The 23913-nt window shown below is 46.1% G+C and overlaps 1 protein-coding gene across 23 annotated transcripts in view; it reads left to right on the top strand.

The window, feature by feature from the left end:
* Nucleotides 1-23913, top strand: part of Apbb2 (amyloid beta (A4) precursor protein-binding, family B, member 2) — a 320340-nt gene that overhangs the window by 260601 nt on the left and 35826 nt on the right. Inside the window, exon 1 of one of the 23 annotated variants that reach the window (XM_006503696.4) lies at nt 18412-20998. The exons of 20 other annotated variants lie outside the window; for them this stretch is intronic. The gene's annotated coding sequence lies outside the window, so the exon portion shown is untranslated. Of the gene's footprint in view, nt 1-18411; nt 21039-23913 lie in introns of those variants that run through there. 2 more of the 23 variants (XM_006503697.4, NM_001201416.1) reach the window with 2 other exon arrangements.

Here is a 23913-nt window from a genome sequence, read left to right as displayed (position 1 = left end):
TGGCGGCAACACTAAACTGCTGGGGTTTGTTTATTAAGAATAATTTGATTGCATCCAATGAGTAATGATTGTAAGTGGAGGCCCCATTGGGCCTGCCCTAATGAAAATAAAAGTTCCCCATAATTAATAGTCGCCATCAACAGCATGTGTGCATGCACATGTTAGCCACTGGTCCTCCTGCATTCTTACCCAGGTTGAGTGTGTACCCTGTGGAACTGTGAATGTGTGTGTGGTTTGTAGAGCACACCTTCTCCTCCTGGAAAATGCTTTATATATATGTGTGTGTGTGTGTGTGTGTGTGTGTGTGTGTGTGTGTGTATCCCTATTCTGACTGTAATGGTGACTAATTGTAATGAGATCTTCTGTCACCAGGTTGTCACAGAGTATTCCTGAACTGTCGGATGATTTATCTTGAGCTTAGCTGTTCTCTCTGGTTTCGACCTCAGGAAACTCTTATCCAATGCATATAGAATAAAGGATTGTGCTGGGTGTCCTCAAATACTCTTGTCTCCCAGGTTATCTCTAGTAGGTTTTATGAGTGACTTTGGTTCACGTTGCTTTCAAATGGCCTCTTGCCACACATAGCACGTATTCTAGTTTCTGGTTTTGCTGTTTTGTTTTGTTTTTCAAACACTGCTCGGTTTTGGGTTGGACCTTGGCAATACTGCCATTATCTAGTTAAGAAGAAAAATAAAAACAACTCCAGCTGACCCCCCCACAAGCCCCCTCATTCTTTCCCAGCACTAGATATTGAATCCAGGGCCCCACTATGCTAGGCAAGCACTTTACCCCTGAGATGTGTCCCCAGCCTCTCTCCACTTTTTACTTTGGTACTTGTATCACTTCACTGCTCAGTCTGGCCTTAAGCTCACCCTTCAGCCCCCAGACTAAACCATATACAGCTATACCACATTGATCTCACAGTACATTGGTATATTGGTATATTGGGGGAGGGATGTAGGTCAGCTCGCTATCACTATAGCAAAATTCAGAGACTAATTCCTTTTTAAAAAGAGGAATTATTTTAACTCAGTTTGGTTCCATGGAACTCCTCCATATATATATATATATATATATTAGTATCCCCCAACCTCTTTCCTGGGTTCCCTGAACCGTAAAGGTCAGAGCCCTGACTTGGAATGAATGCCCTCATGAGAATTTAATGTTCTCTTCATGGCCTTTGAGTTACCAGCTGTAATTCTTCTTTCTCTCTGTTCAAAGAACTGCTGCTGTTTCTGCTTTTTGAATGGCTCTGCCTGCACTTGAAGATGAATTAGCAGGACAGATACAGAGAGGGTGCTCAGTGTCTTTATGGCAGGTACCCTCATGTTGGCAGAGGTTCCCTCCACAGGAATTAGTGGCAGTTTCACAGGTCAGCCCTCACTGCCTAGGAGGGCACTACTCAGGAAGCCCCTTGGTCCTGGGGTATTCACAAGGTGGCAATTCCTTGGCAGGAACTGGAAAAGCAATGGTAGTCTTTTAGATCTTCACAGTCTTTGTCCAAATTATTGGCTGTTTCTAAGCAACAATTGTTGTCTTGTGGAAAACCCCAACTCTGTTGTCTGCCTGTGATCCTGTTCCCCTAACTGAGCTGTCTTGTCTGGCCTCAGTGGGAGAGGATATGCCTAGTGCTGCAGTGACTTGAGGTGCCAGGGTTGGGTGATACCCAGTGGGGAGTCCCTCCTCCTCCTCATTAATGAAGAGGAAGGCTGTGGGGAAGGAGCTGTGTGAGGAGGGGACTAGAAAAAGGGGTAGCTGCAATTGGGATGTAATATAAATAAATAGATAAATAAATAAAAATAAACTATAATAAAGCTACATACTGAGAAAAAAAATGAGTTGGCACAGACTAAAGGGGCAACTGCTTGTACAGTCTTATTATGTCTCAGGGGGAGGGGCCAAGCAGCTTTCCATGACTGTGACAAAACACCTGAGATAATCACCTTTAAAAAGGAGAAAAGTTTTCCTTTAGCCTGTGATTTTATGGGTCTGTTGCTTTTGCACGTTAGTGATACATTCATGGTGGGAATGTGTGGCCAGGAAGCAAAGAGGGTAATGAGGAGCCAGGGTCTTAATATCCCCGGAAGAGCATGTCCCCAGTGACCTTTCTTCCTCCCGCTAGACTCCACTCTTAAAGATTCCATCACCTCCCACTGGTGCCCAGAGTGGAGTCCAAGCCCTTAGCACATGAGCCTTTGGAAGCCATTTCATGTTCAACTGACAGCACAGAGCATTTGAGAGCGCTGTTTTAAGTGAGTGGCTGTGGCTATTCTTCTGTCTATCTATACCACACTGTGTCACACAGTGTGCATGTTGGGGATGGGGTGTCGGTCAGCTTCCAATCACTTGACAAAATGACTTGAGATGATCACCTTTATCTTTCCTTTATAGACGGAAAGGTTTGCTTTAACCCATGGTCACTTATTTCTATTGCTTTCAGCCCTTACTTGCATTGTATATCATGGTGGCTGTGATGGTTTGTATATGCTCACCTCAGGGGGTGGCACTATTAGGAGGTATGGCCTTGTTGGAGTAGGTGTGCCACTGGGTGTGGTCTTTAGGCCCTTGCCTTAGCTACCTGGAAGCCAGTCTTCTCCTAGCTCTCTTTGCAACAAGAGGTGGAACACTCAGCTTTTCCAGCCCCATGCCTGCCTGGATGCTGCCATGCTCTTGCCTTGATGATACTGGACTGAATCTCTGAACCTGAAAGCCAGCCCCAATTAAATGTCCTTATAAGAGTTGCCTTAGTCATGGTATCTGTTCACAACAGTAAGACCCTAACTAAGACAGCAACACTTGGGCCAAGGAGACTTCCTTTATAAGTAGGTAGGATTGGTCAATGAAAGTAGGTATTTCTGCCTGAAATGACAGGGATTTAGTAGTAATGAGGCAGTTGCTTTTTCTGTTTGCTTGCTTGATTTTTTTTTAAATTATGTATATGGGGGTGGCTATGTGCACATGTGTGTAGTGCCTATGAAGGCCAGAGGCATCAAATCTCCTATAACTAGGCAATCAAATTCTCCTGGAAGCAGTTGTGAGCTACGTGATGTAGCTGCTGGGGAATCTAACTCAGGTCCTCTGCAAGAGCAGCATGCACTCAGAACTGCTGAGCCATCTGTCCCCTTCTCTCCCTCCCCCACCTTTAGCTCTTTTAGTTCATCTGAAAATTCCCTATATTTTTGGTTCTCCATCGTTACTTTTTTTAAAGATGTGATTTGCTGGGTCTCCATATGGGAGATTGTTTCCTAATTCCATCCAATTGAGGATTCTGCGAGCCAGGCAGTAATGAAAGATTGATGGAACCCCAAGCTCAGCTGATGAAAGTTTAATCTGGGGTGTCTGCCACCATGCCTCAGGGAGAGACATCTTTGGAGAAAGAATAATAATTCTCTCCCTTTGCCTCAGGATTGTCGTGACCTCTAGAGTTAATTTCTTTTTAATACAACCTCAGGATAAGCAGAGGCATCAGGATTTACCTGACCGTCCTGCTGACTTACGTCGTAGTAGCCTCCTTGGCTCCTATTAATCACGATGAGGCGTTCTCTGAACTTTGAGGATAGAGTAACCTTTAAAGAAGACATTGTAAGTGATTGCCTGGGAAACATCCCCTCAGGGAATTCAGGTGGGCACTTTCAGTCGCAGCAGTCACAGTGACACTGTCACTGATGGTGACTGTAGAAGCCAAATCCCATGAGAAGCGCCTCGTCCATCTTGGTGACTCTGGCTCTGCTCACTGCTCAGTGTCCTGTGCAGGTTTCAGCAACAGCCAGGGGCTTGCCCTGCAGTTTCTAGAGGATCCCTGAAAAATGTCCAGCTTTTGAATCCTGAGTCCCCAGCCAAGTAATGTGCCAGCCTTTCGGGATGCAGAGGGGAGGAGATGCTCTTGACTGTGCCCATGTTCTGAACCAGTCTTCAAGGCACTGTCTTGGAGCATCCCGAGGAGTGGTCTTGTTTGGAGCAACTCTCATACAGGATTCCCATTGGGAACCAACTGTGGTTCCCCGAGGAAGGCCTTCTCTGACAGCTCTTTTAGATGATACTCAATGAAACAGCTCTATTAGATGGTCTTCAGTGAAACACCTGGTGCACTTGCACTTTATTCGGGGTGAACAGAGGCTGTATGTGAACCTTGGAGAGTGGGAAGGCGTTTTCAGGATGAATGTGAGATCATTTGTCTGGGGCTTAACATACTGTGCATGCCTCATTTGTATGGATAGGCATTCCAGGAATACTGTGTGCAGTTTCATACAGAGGAAGAAGAAGTTGAACTTGTAGGCTTGCCAAGGGCTACATGGCCCTCCTCAGGTAGACAATGTGGGGGTCAGGCTCCCCAGATAAAGTCAGAGAAGGGAAGCCCTGCTGGAAAAAGGGAGTCCTCACTTTGGACCAGACTCAGAGGAGCTATTCGGACATGTCAGACTCTGATCTTTGACCTTCAGTTTCCCAGCACTCACATAAACAAGGATGAGGGACTAAGAGTAGAGAGTTTGAGCTCTTGTGGGCAGAACTTCGTTCTAATACAGCTCATGTCCCAGAAGATATGCATGTCCTTAGCCTCATGTCACTGCAAATGAATGTTCAGCTGCCGCTTTTCATAAACCAGTTGTCACCTTGAATGCTTTGATCCCAAATGTAATCACCCTGAGATTTTTAGCTTCCTGTTGAATGCAGTGAGTAGGAATGGCTCGGGAGCCTCTAGGGACAAAGGGCTTCAGAGCCTAGGTTTGGCCCAGAGAGGATTACCATGGGCAATTATATGGAGGTCTGGGAGCCAGAAGAGGCCAAGAGAAGGAACTGAGTGGGAGTCCCTGTTTGCAAACCAGTTGTGGTTCTTTGTTTGAGCTGTTAGGGGCACCTTCTCAGTGTCCTGGTCTCTCCATACCCCCATCTGCAGCAGGAGTCATCCCCTCAGTCACAAAAATGCAGATGTGTTTTCTAACAAGTGCCATGCATTGCTAACAGTGCACTACATTAACATGGTAACAGTTCTTTGAAATACAATATAATGTGTTTGTTAAATGTATTAAATCATATGTAGTTTATAAAAGTTAGAGATGGTTATGAAAGCCTAGTTGGTAGAATGCTTGCCTAGCGTGCACAAAGCCCTTCGTGAAATCTCCAGCAACATAAATCAAGTGGGTTAAAACATGCCTGTAATCCCAGCTCTGGGGAATGGAGGCAAGATTAGTTCAAAGCTGCCCTTAGCTTCACAGAGAGCTTAAGGTCATCGTGGGATTCATAAGACCCTGTCTAGGCAAACAGACAGCAAACAAAGCCAGGTACAGGAGTATACATCTTTAATCTCAGCACTCGGGAGGCAGAGACAGACAGATCTTAATGGTTTTAAGGCTCACTTGTCTACATAGTAAGCTCCATGCCGGCTAAGACAACCTGGGGCTTGGAGGCGCTGCCTCAAATAAAAAATTTTTGAAAGAAATTTGACATGGACAGTGCGGTGGTTTGAATATGCTCTGCCCAGAGAGTGGCACAGGAGATATGGCCTTGTTAGAGTAGGTGTAGCCTTTTTAGAGGAAGTGTGTCACTGTGTGTGGGGGTGCGGGGGGGGGGGGGGGCTTTGAGACCCTCCTCCTAGCTGCCTAGAAGACTGTCTTTTCCTGTTTGTCTTCAGAACAAGATATAGAACTCTCAGCTCCTTCAGCACCAGTGTCTGTGTGGACACTGCCATGCTTCCCGCCATGATGATAATGGACTGAACCTCTGAACCTGTAAGCCAGCCCCAGTTAAATGTGCTTTATAAGACTTGCTTTGGTCATGGTGTCTGTTCACAGCTATGGAAACCCTGACTTAGACGGTCAGCATTACTGTGACCTTGACTGTCTGTAAAGGTTGTGACTTCCTGGTTCAGTGTGATGGTGGCGAGTGATTTGAAATCCCTTCATGGAGCTCCTCTGAGGTACCCAAACCTTCCTCAAACCCAGCATGTTTCAGAGCCCCCAAAACGGCGTGATGTGTCCCGGAGCTTCTCACTACCAGACTGAGTCCGTAAGTGTCAGAGCTGGGGATTTAAGCCCTAGAGTGGATGGTGCTAGGTAAAGTTTGATAAAGAAAAGTGAGAATTTATGAATAGTATCCCATTAGGAATTCCCGGCCAGTCACTTGAGTTGCAACCCTGCTGTCATCCAGCATGCTTGCTTGGGTCACCAGGGCTGTACTTCTCCCTGCCCTTCATTCCTGGCCTCCCCGGCCTCTCCAAGGACAAGAGAGTCCAGCTGCCTGCCCTCCCTCAGAGTTCATAACCTCTGGATTCAGGGTGTCACGTCCCATGGGCATTCCTGTCTTCTGGGCTGTTTTCCAGAGAGTACCCTGGAAGAACGATCTTGGAAAGTTAAAGAGCCAAAAGGGAAGGGACCGTGGCCAGGAGTTGAAAGCCATCTTGCTCCCTACAGATGGGGCCCTGTTTGCATCTCTCCACATGGCACATACCCAGCTCTGGCTTCTGTGTAGAGAGTTGGCCAAAGCTATATCGAGTGCCATATTCATCAGCAGGTGAAGAGAGAAACAAGTGCCCAGACACTGATTCCCACAGCAGCCTGCTGACTCTCAAGGAAACAAGACCCCCACATAACACCAAAACGTAATATATACTAGATGATTTTGTTAATATAAAATTATTGGTGACAGAGGGTAGAGATTACAAAGACCACAGAAGAACCTTTGGGGAAAATAGAGAATTTAGGGCAGTTTTAAATTTAAGTTAAAAAAAAAAACTTAAGTTTTAACTCTTTTTAAAAAAGGTAAGAACTTGATATAATGTGTGCCTTTTATTGGAAGCCACTGATTCATTGTGGAAAGCAAGTAGAATATACATTTTAATAAAGAGGCAGAGCAGGGTTATAATGACCCATCGTCCATAAGGTGTTTAAAGTACAAGTTTCCCTGACTTTCCCTGTATCTCGGGTTGGGAAGCAGAGAGCATTCTGAAACAGGAGTGTCTCGGGGTGTTCTTTTCTTCCCTGTAAAGTCCCTAAGTCATAAAACAAACAGCAAAGTTAAAAAATTTCTCCCTACAGCCAGTTAGTATTTATTGACCAATCCAAGTGACACTTTTGGCATTCTACATGAATTAAAGAACAGTAGAGTCTGACAGAAAGCACAGCCTGCCTCCAGAGGTGCTCGCCAGCTCGCCCGCCTCATTTCCGCTGCCACCAGGAATTCCATTTCAAAGACAAGCGGAGATTACCGAAGGCGTTATATGGAACAGATGGAGGGAAATTTCTTAATATATCTTCCCCACAAACTCAGTGGCCTGCAGCCGTTGTCTTGTGACCCTTTCGCGCCGAAAGGAAATGGTCTGATTTATCTCCGCCTACCCTCCAGCTTAATAGTTGCTTTGTCTTTTTTATTGATGTAACAGAAGCTGTAGAAGATATTTATAAGAAAGATAAAGCCTAACACTATCCATTAAATTCGCTAAGCTGGGGGTTGAAAGGAAAAGGAAAAGTTTCTTAAGATACGGTGGGGAAGCCGTCTGGACTGCACCAGTAAGAACAGGGGTGGATAGTATATGTATGCCTTACCTTCAAAGCTTGGTCCCTCTTAGGTAAGTTTTAACTTTGCAGTCTGGAGGCCAGAGGGTTAGTACCAGCCTCACTGAGCTGAGTCAAAGGGCAGACCGGGCTGCCCATGTTCTGGAAGATTCTGGGGAAGAGCCTGTCCCTGACCCCTTCCAGCCTCTGCTCACTGTCGGCATTCTTTCTCGGGGCCATGTCACATCAGCCAGCCTCAACTGTCAACATACACGAGTTGCTCCAGTGTGTCATCTCCCTGGACCTCTAGGTTAGGACAACCATAATTGACCTATGAACCAACTTGGGTAATAACCCCCCCCCTTAATAAATCTTAACCTGACCCCATCTACAAAAACACTATTCCAGGCTGGAGAGAGGGTGGCTCAGCAGTTAAGAGCACTGTCTGCTCTTCCAGAGGTCTTGAGTTCAATTCCCAGCAACCACATGGTGCCTCTCAACCATCTGTAATGGGATCTGATGTCCTCTTCTGGCCTGCAGGCAGAACACTGTACACATAATAAATAAATAAATCTTAAAAAAAAAAAAAAAACAACCCCCCCAAAAAACCCACTCTTCCTTTCAGGTACCACCTACCTACAAGTGTCAGAGATGGGGAGCTGGTATCTGGAATTGTTTCATGGGGGCCCCTACAGCTCCCTTCCCCGTTGTTGACCTGCCCTGCTCTTCCCACTCCCTCCCGCACTGTGCTACCAGTCCTGTGAGCATCCCTGGGGTAAGATGCAGTCCAGGTAGATTCCATAACCAGTTGCACCCCTGTGACTCTGGGCAGCATAACCCTCTGTACCCCTAGGTAGCCAAGGAACCCTAGAGCCAACATGCAGTGGGTGTAAGATAATAAAATTCTGACCTTCCCACAGTGCTGTCCACCCTCGACACTCTGCTCCTCTGCATGATGGTGCTGGGTGTAGTGGGCTAGATACAGGAGGTTACCCAAGAAGGTTCCTACCGCGCCTCCTCTATTTTATTTTTCCCGGGGCAGTTAAAACATAGAATGTTTATGAGCTAATTCATCTTCCTTTCCCTGAAGGCTTACTTCATTTCATGGGTGAACAGTTCTTGCTTGGGAGCTATGTCTTCTTCCAAATGATGTATAATGTGAGGTGGTGTCTGTCTGAAGTCTGTAGACAGGTGATGTTCTTTCTCCCTGGTATTTAATCTGGAAGCCTGGGCTGTGTCGTACACATTTGTCCATAAAGTCTTCGTCTCAGGAGACACACAGGCACACAGCAGGTCCAGGGCCTCTCTCCCACCTCAAGATGTTCTATTTCCTTCAGTTTGTTCACAGGGTTTCTCTGTGTAGCCCTGGCTGTCCTAGAACTTACTCTGTCGACCATGCTGGCCTCAATTCAGAGATCTGCCTGCCTCTGCCTCTGCCTCCTAGCTGCTGGGATTAAAGGCGTGCGCCACCATACCAAACTATACACTTCTATTTCTAAACTAGCATGCAGAGCCTAGTACCTCATTATTCAAGAATTCCAATAAGCTGTAAGTAATAAATACTACAGATAATACATATTTATAGGAAATAGGCCCGGGCAGAAGAATAAACAGTTGTATAGTTATCAGGAAAATAACACTCAGCAGGCTAGGGTAATATCTAGGTCTAAACTATGTTGGCTACATAGTGACTTTTAGGTCAACTGGGACTCTGTAGTGAAGCCTAATGATGGTGATGGTGGTGGTGGTGATGATGGTGGTGGTGGTGGTAGTGGTAATGATGATGATAGTAATAATCATCAAAGAAACTGATAACATAGGTACTAACTTCAAAGCACGAAAGCCATTTTTTTTCTTCTCAAAGGTTGTTAGCTTTACAGTATACTCACTGTCTGCCTTTAGAATCTAAAATTATAGCCTAGTTTGTTTAGAAAATAGTCCCTTCTGACATTTCCCTTATATTTAGGACATTTTATCCCAGTGCTAGAATCTTGATACAGGTTACACGCCATCTCTGACATGGTGACATTAGTAGTGTGAGACGTTGAAAACTGTGACACTACACCTAGGTTGTTTTACTGCTAGTCATGTCCTCCGAGACTGTAGAACAGGATGGCATCGGTGCGGCCCACTGTAACTGTCGAACGTGCATCATGACCTGGACTTCATTTAGACCCTTAAACTCTTTGACTGCCCAGCGTCATTGGATAGCAATGTTTTTTACAGTGAGGAGGGAAAAGAAAACCTAAATTCTTGTGTCAACTTGAATACTTAACTGTGATCTTGGTTAATCATCACTGTCACCTTGGCTAGATTTAGAATCACCATGGAAACCGAGGCGTGTCAGTGAGAATGTCTCCCGAGAGGTTTAACTGAGGAGGGGAAAACCCACCCTGCATGTGGGCAGCACCACCCTGTGGGCTGGGGGTCCCTGGGGGTGGGGTGGGGAAAGTATGAGACCAACATTCCCCACTGTCAACTTCCTGGCTTTGGATGTGGTGTAGCCAGCTGCCTTTAGCTCCTCCCGCTATGCCTCCCTCCACGATGTGATATATCACAAGCAGGGAATACACTCACCATCCAAATCTAAACTGTAGTCCTTTCTTGATGAATGAATAGCTACTCAACAATGGATACATACAGACACTAGACCTTTGTGACCATGCCTGCAGAGGGGAAATGTTCCATTTGGAACTGAGTGCAAACCAGGAAGGTTTGTAGCTCCCAAGGTACAAAGCAGTGGGCGGTGTCAGAGTGACCAGGAACACCCTGAACAGTCTTGGTGGGGAAACAGCCAAAGTGCAGTTTTGAATAATAAGTCCTTAAAGCGGGAGCACTGTCTAATGACGCATTGTCCAACAGCAGATGTCATCCCTGCAATAATGCAGGCTTTTGTTCTGTTTGTGGTACCTAAAAGGACTGAACTAGATTTTAAGGTCTGAATTCCAGTCTACCATTGCTTAGTGTGTTGTCAGGGCAACTAACCTGACCCTCTCCATCCCTTAGTTTGCTTATCAAAGAATAGCATTGCCAGCCACTGAGGGATAATGGTGATTCCTGTCCATTGTGGTGGCAGCACAGGCATGGAGCATGGGTGCCATGTCATGCAGGGCGCCCACACACCATTTGAAGGTTCAGGCTGGGTTAGGCCAGTAGAAGGCACTTAAGCCTGGAGGAAGGGGTTCTAAGATGTCTCCCACTCTGCTGCCTTTGGTAGCTTCCCCCACAGCAGGTGGGTCTCCTGAGGGCTTTGACCTCCTCTGCACAGGCCAGCCATGGTATGGCTGCTTGGATTAGTCCTGCCCCTTCTTCTGCCATGCTTTCAATTAATTGCCCAAGCGGCTCCCTCATTTGGACTTCCACTTATCAGAAGCTCAGCTGGCCATGGGCTGGGGGGGGCGGGGGAGGGAATGCAGCCACTCATTTTGGTGTGTGTTTTTGGAGTCATGAACCTCAGACACACAGGGCTTTGCCATTTTGGAGATTGAGGTTGTTAAAGATTGGTAAATTTGGGGTCCTGCATAGTGTCTCTCTCTGAAAGCTCCATGTGGTAAGGCTTGGTCCCTACAGTGGCACTATTGGGAAGTTGTGGAGACATTAAATGCTTATAGTGGTGGGTATTTGGGTCATTGGAAGTGTCCCCTTGAGATGGACTGATGGACTCATACTCACTCTTCCCTCTGTTCTGTGCCCTGGATATGAGGTGAGATCTGCTCTGCCACAGATCCGATTAATCATGGGCTGAAACCTCTAACACTACGAGCCAAGCAAGCCTTTTTCTCTTTATCCGTTGACTCTCTCTAATATTTTGTTGTAGTAACAAAAGCTGACTAACACAAAGGTCATTGTAAGCAGCAGAAAACAACTTGAACAATCTCAAGCCAGAGACACCTCGATTGTCTTCTTCGACTTTGAAGCTCGGATGCAGTCAAGCCTGGGGCCGAGGCAGCGTCAACACACACTCTCTCTTTCCCTCCTTCCTCTTGCTTGTTCTTAGTTCCTGAGAGGAGATTGGAAGCCAACACAGCCTGAGTGTCCACCCTGATCTTATGCCCTGTACAAAGTCCACCTCGTAAGAAACAACAGCCAGGACTTTCCTGTGGTCACATAGGTTAGGTAGTGCAGTTTGTCCCAGCAAAGGGGGCCAGGGCAGACAAGCCAGCCAGTGTTGGTTGAGAAATCCACTTCAAGATTTCACCAGTACAGCTAAAGACTATAGGTCTGAGTTGCTAGATGGACACCTGTCCATCATCTGTCAAGTGCTGTGTTAGTTAAGAGATGGTTCCTGTTTTGGTTATTTATTGGTTTGTTTTTGTGAGGGTTTTCTTTTTCAGTCTTTATGACAACATTTGGAGGCAGAATTATTGTTTTGTTTTTCAAATAATGCAGCAAGGCTAAAAGGAAACAGAGAGAGAGGGGGAGAGAGAGAGAGAGAGGCACATTTTTGCAACATAAACCTGCAAAGCCCACTGAAATGTTAAGATCTTTGTTTCTGATAAGAACTACGGTCTGCTCAGGGTTAAGCCTTTGTTCGGTCAGTACTAGTTAGTAGCTAGTTAGTACACAAACATCCGTTTGGCTAACATAAAAGTGGGGTGGGTGCAGTTAGAGGTACCATGTATAAAAAGTAGCCATGAAAATTAACAGTTGCGGCTGTCCAAAAGAGTAAAATTGCTCTTTGGGGGTTAAAAGACCAAATGGGTCTGACCAGCACTCTGTAAATGTAATAGTTTGCTTGGGGTAATAATTTGGTCCCTCGAGCGACATTCCTTCACTTTCTAGGATGACTGAGACCTTGGGGTTATCAACTACGTCTCCTGGATGTATCGGGGGTGTTTAAATATACATTTCCCCATTCAGTTAATAAGTCACGAGCCCATTGAATTCTTCATCATCGCATTCAGAGGTAGTCAGCGTAGACAGGAGCCGCGTGTTCACTTCCCTCCTTCGGGTTAATCTTTACCCACTGCTCCATCAGGTTTTCATAAGATTCTGAAGTTAAAATTGCTGTTAAAAACTGATCACTGGGTTACTCTCTTCCCAAAAAAGGCTGCTTTAATGATATAGATTCCCTTCTTTACCTCAAAAAAAAAAAAAATACAGAGAGAGAGAAAGAGAGAGACAGAGAGAGAACTCATTCAGACACATATACATCAATAAAAGTACAATTTGAAAGTAAAGTAAAAATTAAAATAACTAATGTAATGTACCCTATAGACTGCTGTGTCTAATGGCATGATAGGAACAACCACTGTGAAGTATCAAATGTTACAGAAATGCTAGTGTTTAGTAACTGTGTAATGCTAACAAGCAGTGTGCTAATACCCACACCCAGGCAGTAGAACCTTAGGCTTTGTGGGCCATTCTGTCTGTGTCTCATCTATTTATCTTCATCACTGTTAGACAAACCCAACCTTAGAAAAGATACAAGCACGTGTCTGTACTGTCATAAATCTTTATTTACAAAGCAGGTATAGAATGGTGCTGTGCCAAATTGGTCCCAAATGACACTGCCCCACACAACTGGAAACTTGCAGTGAGCAGGAAAATGAGATGAATCTAGTAGCTATAAATAAAGTCTTCATTTAAACAACACTGAAGGGGGCTGGAAAGATGACTCAGCAGTCAAGAGCTCTGTCTGTTCCTCCAGATGACCTGGGTTCAACTCCCAGCACCCACATGAGACAAAAACTGCACACTTTAACGAGTCCAGATGTTGGACAGCCATACCTGCTCTGGTTTCTGTTGTCAGTGACGTAATTAATTTCTCTTTGTGACATGGACGTCCCTGTGTGAGCCAAAGAAGCAAAGTCAAAAGAAGACAGGTTAAGGGCAGTTCTAGCCTGATCCTGTAGCTTGTTCTTTTTTGTGCTTCTTGTGGGGGAAGCTACAATACCGGACCAGACCGTGCCAGCCTTCCTCCTGGACTGAGCCAATGCAGCAAGCAAGCCCCAAAGAACAGCTTTGTGACCACTGCGAAATTAAAGTGGTTCCGTTTCGAAATCTCACAATTATTTTTTTTTTAAAGATTACTGATGTGGCCATGTTTAGAAATGTGGAAAACTGGGACAAGCCTAAAATCTTTAAAAAAAAAAAAAAAATCACAAACAGTAGCCCATGCATCTTTAAAGGGGGCTGGTTGATCCCAAACCTGAAAGATATCTCTCTCTCTCTCTCTCTCTCTCTCTCTCTCTCTCTCTCTCTCTCCCTTCTTTCCCCTCCCCTTTTCCCCCTTTTTCTGTCTCTCTCTCTCTCTTTCTCTCTCCCTCCCCCTCCCCTTCTTTCCCCTCCCCTCTTCCCCCTCTTTCTGTCTCTCTTTCTCTCTCCCTCCCTCCCCTTCTTTCCCCTCCCCTCTTCCCCCTCTTTCTGTCTCTCTGTCTGTCTGCCTGTCTGTCTGTCTCTCTCTCTCTCTCTCTCTCTCTCTCTCTCTCATGTCACCCTGTTGTCACATCTCTTAAGGAAATGCACAGGAATGGGGCTGATGGCTGTGCAGTGATTGTGTTTCCTGTAAGAAGTAGCTGCTGCTCTGCCCTCTGAGTAGCTGTTCATGTTACATTGTCTCCAGCCAACTCAATTCAGCTGCTCACTGTGGCCACCAGCCCGTGGTAGCCCCTGAGTTGTTTATCCGCAGGGCTTAGTCACTTGTATTTTTAGCAATCTGAAATGTGGCATGGTAACTCCTGGGGTGGGTTGGTTGGTTGGTTACTTGGTTGGTTGATTGTTTGGTTTCAGTATTGGAGATTGACAAACACTACCACTATGCTATCTCCCCTGTGCATCCTTGTTGTTTTAATCTACACTTACTTAACAACTCATGACACTACAACCTTTTTATGTGTTTATGAAAACCAAATACATCCCTTGGCAAAGTTCATTTTAATTGGTTGTTAATCTTCCTTCAGAACTGGAGGTTGAACCCAAGGCTTACACATGTGAGGCTCCTACCTCTTACCATTGTTCTACAAACCTTGCCCACCATCTAAGATCTTGCTATGTAGCTTACGCTGGCCTTGAACTCATGACTGCTGTCTCAGCCTTCCCAGGCATTTGCCACCACACCGTCTTATTTGTTTTATTATCATTAGCTATGGGGCGGTGGACCATGAGAGGAAGCCTAGTAAGGTCTAGCTAGGACTTAAAACCCTGGAGACCCAGAATGGATGGTAGGAGCTTTGCCTGCTCCTGACTCCAGACCCCTGTCACATAGCCACAGCTCCCCATCGAGAGAATTGAAGCCATCAGTCATGTAGGGACAGTGCTCACAAGTCCCTCCTCATGTAGATGAGGCATCTCAGGCCAAGTACCTGCTATCAGACCCAGCCCACCCCAAAACTGTACCTAAGATCCTATCCAGAGGGAATGAAGGTGTGTGAGAATTACTCCATCCTCTTGAGAGCATCTGTCACAAGAGCTGTAACACTGCCTGGGAAGAGAACGTTCTTGCTCAGCTCAGTGCAGCCAGTACAGCATCTCTCGGAGCAACAGCAGCCGCTGGGGCAATGGCATCAGAGCAGCTGTAGTGGTGGCATTTCCCCTCCCTGCTTGAGACCATTTTCCTTCACTTGAACCCTCTTGCCTGGCCAGGCCAGAGGTCTCCACGGATAGCCTCCGCTACACAGATCAACAATCAGCTTCACTTAAACTTGTCCCAAACTGGAAGCAATACAAATAAGCTGCGGTACAGCTAAACAAATAGAAAATGGAGTGGAGTGTTTTGCAAATAGAATTCTCAGTAGTGAAAATAAATGAGCTCCTAACAGACTTAGCCATTCGCTAAGTCACGAAAATGAGACTTTAAAAGCCACACACTGCATAATTCCATTTCTATGGCATTTGGGAAAAAGTAAAATTATTGAGACAGAAACCAGATGGGTAGTAACTAAGGTATGAGGAAAATACATGGAAGCATTTATCTTGGGGCTGGAGAGATGGCTCAGCTGTTAAGAGTACTGGATGCTCTTTCAGAGGTCCTGAGTTCAAATCCCAGTGCCCACACCAAGGCTCACAACCATCTATAACTCTGTTAAGAGAAATATTAAAAAGACTACCGATATCCTGCGCTATGCTGGGCACCAGTGGGCCACATGGCACCAGCAGGGTGTTCTCACCTCGGCAGACTCTCTGGCCCAGTGGTTCCAGAAATGTCTCCACCCAACTCGCTAAGTTCCCACTGGCAGGTCTGGTCGCTTCCATATCCATGCTTTGCCTCCGTACCTTTCTCTCTGGAACCCAGTCAAGTCGCTGGGAGAAAAAAAACACCACACACTTAGTTCAGAAACAATGGTAACTCATCTAAAATCCTAATCTTGTAAGCCATATTAAATCTAATTCCTCCAGTGGTGAATCTTGGCAGGTCCGACATGAAACCGGGAGACACTAACAGCTACATCTTGCCCTTTCGCCATCCGGGATCCACCAGCCTCTAACTTTCTCCTGCTTCCTCTCTTCTTCCTTCCAACCCGGAAGTCCCGCCTACTCGCCCAGTGATTGATCTCTTTATTCATTTGGGGAGGTTCACAAGAAGTCACCTGAGAACGTGACTTATTCATCATTCCAAGACTGCCCATTCTAGGAGAGTGGAATTAACATCAAAATGCAGGCAGCACAGAGCCATCCACAGCATAACTCCAGTCCCAGGAAACCTCGGTCTGACCTCCTAGGGCACTAGACATGCACATGATACATGCAGGAAAAACATGTATACCCATTAAAAAATACTAATATTTTTAAAAGTAATAATAGTTTCTCTTGGCTTCACTCCCGGCCATGTACTCCGCATCAAGTGAGGCTTGAATTTCTCGTGTGGGGCCACAGCATGGCTTTTCTCTAGCTGTGGTTGTGGATATTGTCAGACAGCTGATTCCTCTTCCCACCAAGCATGGAGGCACCTGGCTGGCGTTGTCCCCTGGCTTTCATGTAACACTGCTTCCCTGAGGACAGAGGTCAGGGCCTGAGTAGGGAGGGGCGGGGCGGGGCGGGGCGGGGCGGGGCGGGGCTGAGCACCTTGGGAATTGAGTGCTTATGGTGGTTGTTAGTATTCTGAACTCCTGGAGGGTGATGATTTTCATCCACCCCTCCACCTTCCATTCCCCCAGCTGTTGGCAACACAGGAACTGTTGGTTGGAGGGACTAGTCAGTCTCTTTATGTGAATGCCAAGGAATTGCCCAAAGTCTTTGGTGTAGTAGGAAGTTTTGTGCACTGAATATTGCATAAAGAAAATGAGCTGTGCTGCCTGCCTGGGCCTTTGAACTCTCCCACATACAAAGATTTTAGTTGTAAACAAACATTTATTATAAAGAGCCTCTGCATTGTATAGGTCGGGACAGGCAAAGCCTAGACCACTGGACAGGAGACTGTCTTGGGGAGGGGGTAAGCTTTCTGTGAGAGAGCACAGTTAGAGATTGTGTGCTAAAACCTGGAGGTCTTTTTGATAAAGGTCATGTCCTAATCTAAATGCAAGCCATGCTTCTGTCTCATGGATTTGGTGTGGCAGAGTGGGGTTTCTTCTGCTAATACACACCACAGCCTCCAGGAATGAATGTCTTCCAGGACAGGACCCTCTACACTGGGAAGATTCCTGGTGCTGACTGAGCCCTTAGCATCCATTGCCCGGGGTTCTTTGCGGTTCTGAACTGAATTCTTTTCTGCCCTTTGCTTGAATTGTGATCACTGTTTGCATAATTTGTATTGGGATTCTTGCTATTCAAAGTAGTATAATCAGCTGAATAAGGACACGCCATCACCAGGAGGCCTCCCACCCCAGACCTCTGTGCTTTAGCCAATACCAGATGATTGAAGCCTTACACAAGGGAGTATGAAAGGTGTTGATCCCCACAGCATCCTGCCCAGGCACCAAAGATCCAAAAAGAGGGGGAGCGTAATTAATTACCTTCCTCTGAGAGTGGAAAGGAGGGCCCGGTTATTGCCATTTGACTCCTGTGAGCCATGCACAGTGCTTGCTCTAGAAAGGCCTTCTCCATGTGCAGTCCACAAGACACACCTGCCTGCAGAGCTTGTGTGGGGTCCAGAAGATGGACTGCTTGTATAGTACAGCATAAATACCCCAGGCCTCCGCACTCCACTCCCCCACACTCCTACACTCTGCCCCTTCGTGGTAACAGTTATAATTCACAGTATAGCCTGAGACGCACTGGCCTGGGCGGGGCTTCAATTATGCAGTGTGATCAGAAGCAGAGCCTCAAGGGAACATGCAGGGCTTCCCTCCTACTTTGGGGAAGAAGTTGAGTGGCCGCTGGTTCAGCGCTGCCTCCATCACTGGCTGAGGTGATACAAACATTTTTGTGGATGATACGTACGGATGGTTCAGATTCATATCCTGTATTTCCTAGTAGCGCTCTTTCCAGGATCGAATGGGAAGGCTTTGTTCTGTAATGAGCTAAGAGTGTAAACGTTGTTATGACAATCCCTTGGCTTTCTTGTTTAATGTTTATGCTCCTCTAATCAAACAAATTGAAATCGGATTATGTCTGTTACACATTATAACGGCTATTATCCAGTTTAAATGCAGGTCTGAAAGAAATAAAATTGATTTTTTTTTTCTTCCATGCTTCTCGGGATTGCACCCTGGGTTATTGGTATGCCGGCTGTATTTTCCAGTCAGCTTTGTCTGGGGGAGGGAAAGATAAGTAGCTGAGGCGGTTTTTCTCCCCCTTAATATATTATGCAAATAAACTGCAATATTTCATTCTAATTAGGAAGAACAACGGCTGGAGAGTTTGGTGAGCTGCCTCCCTGCTTTTATAAATCATGTCAGGTTTCTTTTCGTGTCAGATTTCTAAAGTGGATAATAATTTTAAACAACATTCTTATTTTTAGAAAGAAAAAAAACAGAATAATAGTGTACACCCTTATAATAGTCGGTTACTACAGTAACAGCTTCTGTATTTATCAGGGAACATGTTGGGATAAGTACCAAATTTTATATATGACTGAACCTTTGTTTCTAGGGACTTGGATAATGTCTGTTGCACATTAAAACGGTGATTACCCAGTTTAAATGCAGGCCCAGAAGAAGTAAAATGGATTGTTGTTGTTGTTGTTGTTGTTGTTGTTGTTGTTGTTGTTGTTGTAGTAGTTCTGCTATGATACTTGGGGATTTTTTTTTTTTTGCCTTCATGTTGGAAGCCTGTATAGGGAGGGTACTGTGACTGATGCTAGGAACTTGGAGTTGGTCTGACATACATCACACACAAAGGAAGATGTTCCAGTCCTGCTGACCACTGCCAGAAGCAGGGTTATGAACCAGAGAACACACAGGCAAGGATGCTAAGCCCTGGAAGAGGTGACCACTCCTCCTGATAGAGATGACCACTGATCTGGACAGTAATTCATAGTAGGTGGTAGGGAATAGGAGTCTGCCCTTTAATTTGTAAAAGTGTCACGTGCTGATTACATGTCATTGAAATTTTTAAAAAGGACAAAAGTCACTGAACATAACCATTAAATGTAGATGCGTTATTATCGGGAAATGTGCTCATGGTTAAAAGAGCCCTCAAGACCCTAACTCCACACCCACTTCCACCTTTGACTGCTAGAAGAACTCTCGGCACACACTGATGGATCACTGCGTTATTATAAAGGAGGTTGATTAGAGTCACCCGTGGGAAGAAGCCATGGGGACTCGTCCTGTGTGAACCATGGACTTGCTCTGTCCTGGAAGGTTGTATGTAGACAGAATGACTGTGTGACCGTAACACAGAATATTGTCAACCACAAGAGCTTTGTCCCAGCCTTGGTGGCCAGAATTGAGGGCTGCATCTCAGAGACTGACTGGTCCAGTGGCTGATCTCAGTCTCTAGCACCTGCAGAGTTGGAGCTAAGGCTACAACAACCAAGGCCTCCAGCAAACACCACCTCTGGGAGTCATGGCATCCCAGGGTCTCTGTGGCCAGGCTTACGTTTTCTTTACCACACCAGAACAATAGGTGACTGTTTACCCGTGAAGCTCACAGTAAAGTGGGCGATGATGAAAGTGATCATCCAAAGGTGTATTGCCAAACCACAGCAAGGGCTGTGGGGGAAGCCAGTGTCAGGCAGTGAAGGTGCTGCCTGTCCAGAACATCTGAACGACTTGTTGCTTCAATCCTGCTACAGGCAGGGAGGCAGAAAACCAGCCTTTGTGATGGCTGCCCCCGGCTGCTGAACCACAACCCTCTAATCACCCACAGCGCCACCTTCAGGTGGGCTGCATCCATACCTTGTAGCTGCTGCAATCAGCGGATTCTGAGTTAAGTCTTGTAAGTAACACAGCTAACACAGGTCATAGACTCGGATCACTATGAAGTAAATAGCACTGTCCCTGCAGAGACACCTGCCAACCAGAAAAGGGAATTGTCAGCACGGATCCTGGTGCTTAGCATATGCGTATCATAAATATTGAGCAGATAAGTAAATGTTTGGTCCTGTTTTAAAACAAGAACACTAAGAGATTCCAGTACACCTGCTGTGCTTCTCCAAATCAGACAAACTTCCTCATTTAACGAGCACTGCTTCATTTCTGGGTCTCTTTCCCATTTTCTCTTCTTTTCTCTGCACAAGGAAGGGGGGGTATCCTGGGCAAAACACAGCCAATCTTCTACTTCATTTTGTTAATTAATCAATCAAATAACTTATTCTTGCCCAGCACAATTAGGCAAAGGGAGTATTCTGCGCACACAATGTAATCAGCAAATGAGCTTGCCTCCTCCTTTCAAACTTCTATTTTGACCGCCAGTCCCATTTAAAATGCTGTCACCTAGCCAACTGGACACTTTTCAGCTTCCATGTAGATGTGGGGGAAGGGCCGTCAGCTAGAAATGACAATGTTAAGAGTGCCAGGGTGAGCCTGGCTCCAAGTCAGCGGCTCATAAGAGGTGCCTTAAGCAGGGCTGGCGAAGTGAGCTGCTTGTAAGGGCTTTGTGCAAATGATCCGGTAGTCTGAAAGTGTAGCCCAGTTCACCTTGGGCTCCCTTCTGAAATCTATTCATTTCATTCACTTTATGCATTGTGGAAGAGTCTGTCGTGGAGGCTCTCTGGCTGTGGGTAGTAAGTAGCGCGCACACACACACACACACACACACACACACAATGGGGTCAGAATTAACTTTCTTCACAAGCCCCGAGACTGTACAAAGGGGAGTGTAGTCTTGGGTGGCGGGTTTGCACAGCTAGCCCCCTTGCTGAGCAGCTGGGGTACCTGCTGAAGCATCTTGGCCGGAGTACCTGGCAGGAGCACCGCAGGAGGGCCCCGGCTCAGCAGCCAATGGGAGACGGTGGCCTTGCGGGCGGGGCGGGGCGGCGCGGAAGCAGCTAGCTTGAACTTGAGATGGAAGCGCTGCCACTGCTGCTGCTGCTGCTGCTGCCGCCGCTACTGCCACTGCCCGTGCTTGCTTCTGCCGCTGGCTTAAAGCAAGTGCACCCAGCTGGCTTGACTAGGGTACCAGGTCCTCGCCCTAGAGCCTCGGACAGTGCCTCCGCCCTGTACTGGTAACTGTTAGACGGAGAACTCAAGGTGAGGAAGTTGGAGAGGGATGGCACGCCTTTGTCTGCAGGTACATGGGGTACTGGGCTTGGAGGCAATGAGGTGGGTCCTGGAGACACGCGGGACAAAGGCCGCAGCCTCCCTGCCCACGGGGCGCGCTTAGATTGATGCCTGGGGAAGAGCAGCCAGCTGGTCTGAGGAGGGGTTCTTCCCACCACTCTGGAGAGAAATGAGCGGGAGGCATTCCTTTGATCTCAGTTTACCATCGCTGCAAGAAGTGCTAAACTGTAGACGGTCTGCACCGGGCATTTCTGTGATGTGCAGTGTCCTGTGGCTGAGTGTATTCATCTCACGTGTGCCCCGGGAAATGTTCGTGTACATCTTTTCTAAATTAGAAGTGAAAAATATTACATTTTTTAAATGTGGTATTGGAATTAAGGGCAATATCCTTTGTGTAGAAGAACCCAAGTAATTTTATTTATGTAGCTGAATATCAGAATGATTTCCATGGGTAGAAAATGCCTGAAATTCCCAAAATGTGGAAGCACAGCCAACTTATCACGTGCATGTTCTTGGCATTGAAAAAGTAGTGGTTTTGAAGAAGAAAAACAACGGTTTAAATATTGCTTACAACACTTGGTTAAATTCTTGAGGAATCTGCGCCTTTTCTAGCAATTACCCATTTCTCTGTCCCAATATTGTAACCAGGCACGTCTATCGATCCCCTAATGAATGTGTAGCTGTGAATCTTCATTACTGCTTTGGGTGGAAGGAGACAGGAGGAGGCGGATGGTCCATTAGTCTTCTTCCTTCTTTTGATAACTCTGCCACTGCAGCCTGCCTTTCCCTTGATGCCTAGGGGTTTCCATTCGGGGGAATTCTGCCTGATTTCCCTTGGTTTTCCCAGACCACTGAACACTGTCTCTCCTCTAGGCTCGCTCTGACACGAGGGCATTTTGTAAGTTTTCTACCTAACATCCAGATTTTTGCTACTACTGTCTTAGTTATTTGCTTTTGGAAAGGAGTAAATGTCTAGAGATATTTTGTAAGAAGTTAGAGGCAGAAAATGGTGTCAAGAAAACCAACCCTAAATTTGTATTTGTACACATTTTTACCTATAATTTTGTAAAATCACCTGTGACTGTGTCCTCAAAAATGAGATGGGAATCAAACCAAGCGGGAGAGGGGAAGAGGGGGACAGGGGGAGGGAGACTTAACATCAAGCATCAGCCACTGTCTAGGAAAAAAGGTACCATGGTTTTTGGCTCAGCATTGGGAATCCTGCTTTAAAAAAAACAGTGCACACATTATTTTTAGTTGTCATGGATTTTAAACAGTGGGGAGTCATTTATTTATTTCACAAGTATTGAACTTCAGAGTGCTGAGCCTTAGTCTCAAAGATAGAGTACTGAGCATAGTGGGTGCCTTCTTGTATCCTTCTAACTCCTACTGTGCTGTCATGGGGCCAATTTTAGGTCTTCTGAGCTTGGACATCTCTAGAGAGCAGGGTGAATGACCCTGAGCCCTGAACTGTGAGTGAGGTTAGCTGAGCTCAGGACTATTCGTGAAAACAGATAGAACCCAAGCCATCTCCACTCAAAAGAAGGGGTGGGGAGAGATAAGTCCCATCCATGGGTCTGTCAGGCTGGAACTTCCCTATACCAAGCACAGATTCCTCTCAGAGTAACCTGGGCTTCGAGCAGAGCTGGGGCTGAACTCTTAGGCTGTGAGCAGTGGTATTGTCCATTCAGCTGTGGCCATTCTAATCTGTTACAAAAATCATCATTCATGCAGTCGCTTGCTGTCACCTGAGCAGCTTTTACCTTGAGCAAACCCTCAGAAAAATGAATCTCACCCTGCACTACAAACTAAGCAAAGCGTATGTCTCCCACAGTCCCCAGCGTGCCGAGATGGGTTCCAAGGTGGGGCCCTCGAATTTATTTATACTCTTGATGCAATAACGTAGGGAGATTAATGCCAGATAACTTCATATTCATCTGGATTTTCAGTCTCCCACCAATCTCACCTGTGATATACTAAATGGTTAACACAAACCATGGGGGTGTTTTTTGGTTTGGTTTTGTTTTGTTTTTTTGAGTTCTTAGATATTGGCTCTCATGCCCTTGCATGGAATGTGTGCCTTATAAAATACCGAACTCTCAGATGTACAGATGAACAGATGTTGATAGAGACTCTTCTGTGTCTGTTTTAGAGTTTAATTGTAATCATCTTTAGTTATAATCCATAGGTTAATCTGTCTAACAGCTATAGAGAAGCTGTGAGTCAGGTACTTTAGGAAGTACACAGAGAATGAGACAGTCCATCCTCAAAGAAGCACAGGAAAACAACTCTGGGAGCAAGATCATGTAGGTTTAGGCTTCCTTGAAGACAGTCAACAGCATGGCATAACAGGCAGTAGTTAACTCAGTGGAGAGGGCCCACCCTAGGAGGTGAGGCTTGTGTTGGGCTTCAAAGCTGGTCTGGACAGAATGACAGAAGGTGGACTAAGGAGACCAGAGTGGTCTATGTGCAGACAGAAGAGACAGGTGGGAATAAGGTCAAACAGGGTCCTAGAACTCGGGTTGCAGATTTGACTTTATTCTGATGGTCATGAGACCTCTTGAAGGGAGGAATCCCAAGGACTGATCTACTTCATCCACAAAGATCCTGGACAGGGCTGTCAGGAAAGGATCCTGGGAGCAAAGGGTTGGGGGAGCCGGTCCTGGTCCAGACAGGATGCCACATGATGGAGGGCATGAAGAGAAACAAGCAGAAGAGACTCAACTGACAGCTTGAATGCAGAAGAGGCAGGAAGGCGGTGATCTGGATTCGTTGGTTTTGTTCTGTTGGGAATACATGTTAATGGAAGTAATGATTGTTCAAGGACAGAGTTATTAAGCAGTGGAGTGACTCACTTTAAATTTATGTTATGTCGAGACTTTGAC

The sequence above is a fragment of the Mus musculus genome, chromosome 5 (genome assembly GCF_000001635.26).
Source record: "Mus musculus strain C57BL/6J chromosome 5, GRCm38.p6 C57BL/6J".
In the NCBI taxonomy this organism is placed as follows: domain Eukaryota; kingdom Metazoa; phylum Chordata; class Mammalia; order Rodentia; family Muridae; genus Mus; species Mus musculus.
This window is presented reverse-complemented; position numbering and strand designations above follow the sequence as displayed.